The 2368-nt window shown below is 51.3% G+C and overlaps 1 protein-coding gene across 1 annotated transcript in view; it reads left to right on the forward strand.

Moving 5' to 3' along the window:
* The window catches only part of LOC107116881 (protein FAM193A-like), a gene marked incomplete at its 3' end in the record, with an annotated part of 64914 nt that overhangs the window by 54215 nt on the left and 8331 nt on the right, over nucleotides 1-2368 (forward strand). The gene's annotated exons all lie outside the window — the stretch shown is intronic.

Raw genomic sequence — 2368 nt, forward strand, 5'->3', positions numbered from 1 at the left:
TTCCATCTGCAGTCCGAAGTCTTCCTCCCTGATTTTTACCCTGATCCGAAATCACCGGAAGACAGGCTTATGCACACGTTAGACGTGAAGCGGGCCCTCCTCTTCTACCTGAATAGGACACGCCCCACGAGGCAAACCCCTAAGCTGTTTGTCTCATACGCTGCACCCCGTGTGGGATAGGTCTGATAGAACTGTGTTACCTACTGGCGAAACAGCCGTTGCCAGGCCCGGTACGGGCTCATTCCACCAGGGCTGTCGCTACATCCACTGCGTTCCTGAAGGGAGTACAGCTGCAAGACATTTGCAGAGCCGCAACCTGGGCCACGCCTAATACCTTCATCAGGCACTACGCCTTAGACGTCCGCCAGTCCACCAGTGACAGTCTGGGACGTCAGGTTTTGGCCTCGGCTAAGCAGTAAACACCTGACAGCACCCACCTCCAGGTTGGCTACTGCTCGCTAATCTCCCATTGGTGTGAAGCACAGAGACCACGAAGAAGATAAACAGGTTGCTTACCAGTAACTGGTGATCTTCGAGTGATCATCTGTGCATTCACACCACCCGCCCTCCTGCCCCGCTGCTGTCTTCTTCTACGTGATTTGTTAGGAGATTGATGCGCGGCGGTTGGTAGGAACTGGCGGGGTGTGCGCGCCCGCCCTTCTTGATTGATGCGCGGCGGTTGGTAGGAACTGGCGGGATGTCCGTGCCTGCCCTTCTGAGCATGCTCACTGGGGCTCCTGGGCATGCTCAGTTGGGCCAGGCACGAAAATCCTTCTAGAAGAGCTTGCTGGGGGCCGGCAGATCCAGCGCAGGCGCACTAGATCCCATTGGTGTGAATGCACAGATGACCACTCGAAGATCACCAGTTACTGGTAAGCAACCTGTTTTTCTGTAGGGTGCTCCTTGATCCACCTGAGGGTGACCCTTGGTTTGAAGACTAGTGTTCTCTTGGTTATCCCTACCCAGGTTCTGTGGGTACTCCCTTAGAATCAAATGTTCCCTTCAATAATGACCACTTTATGGACCCAATATATAGGTTGTTGGCTGACGTAAGTATCTTATGGGTGTGTGTGTGAAAGTGTGTGTATGTGTGTGTGTGTGTTTATTTCCAATTTTTCTTTTAAAAATAACAAATGCTGTCAACAAATATAGACACAGCGTAGCATTCAGTGTACCGTTCAGGCAAGAATAAAAGAACATGAAAGACAATGCAGACTTGGCCAACCTGAAAAATCAGCCGTGGCTGAACATAACCTAACTCAAACAGGACATAGTATTTTGTTCCAAGACACTGAAAGGCTGGACAACACAGACCTTCTCAGCAGGGGTCTTACTCAGCATCACAAATGGGAGCTGGGTTGGACGTACCTTTGCCCACTCTTTCAGAAATGGGACAGTCCGAAGATAGACATATTCGCCTCCAGAAAGAACGCAAAGTGTCCTTTCTTTGGGGGGGGGGGGGGGGGGGGGAGCAGACCCTCTCTCTCTCTAGGAGACGGTCTCCTCTACCCGTAGGGAGAGACACTCCTCTGTATGTTTCCTCCTCTGCCCCTCCTCTTATGAGTAGTTCAGAAACTAGCCAGAGTCAGGCCAAACTGTATCCTAGTGGCTCCATGGTGGCCCAGGCAACCGTGGTTCACTACTCTTCTCCGATTCACGAGGGGCGGGTACCACCACTTCCCCAGATCTTCCCCACTTCTCCCTATCACGAAAAACACATCACTTCTTTACGTTGGAGTGGACAATCGGAAACTGACAGCTTGGTGGATAAGTCGATAACCTTCTCTGATCGTGTCTCGGAGGTCCTTATCAACACTAGAAAGGCGTCCCCTCGTCTTTCCTATCAGAGGAAGTAGGTTCCTTTCATACTTGCAGATTCCAATTACTTCACTGAGGTCTGTGAGACTGGATAAGATCCTCGAGTTCCTCCTGTCGCTCGCTGATCAGGGCTTTTGCCACTCGTCTATCAGGGTCTATCTGGCAGCCATTTCTGCCTACCACATAGGACTGGACAGTTATTCGATATTCGCACATCCCATTTCAAAGAAGTTCCTTCGATGGCTCATGCGGTTGTATCCCTCTGTGAGGGCTCCGATACTGTTGGGGGATTTACCCTTGGTGCTCTGCCACCTCACGATAAAGCTGTTCGAACCTATGGCTTCCTGCAACCTTCAATACGTGGCATGGAAAACTGTGTTCTTGGTGGCAATCACATTGGCCAGGAGGGTCAGCGAACTGATGGCACTACGCCAGGATCCTCCATACTTAGTCTTCCTGCCACATGGGGTACGTCTGCTGCCGGACGTCTCCTTTCTACCAAAGATAGTGTCGGAATTTCATTTGAACTCCGAAATCTTCCTGCCTGACT

The sequence above is a fragment of the Gekko japonicus genome, unplaced genomic scaffold (genome assembly GCF_001447785.1).
Source record: "Gekko japonicus isolate JY-2015 unplaced genomic scaffold, Gekko_japonicus_V1.1 scaffold2139, whole genome shotgun sequence".
Taxonomy (NCBI): domain Eukaryota; kingdom Metazoa; phylum Chordata; class Lepidosauria; order Squamata; family Gekkonidae; genus Gekko; species Gekko japonicus.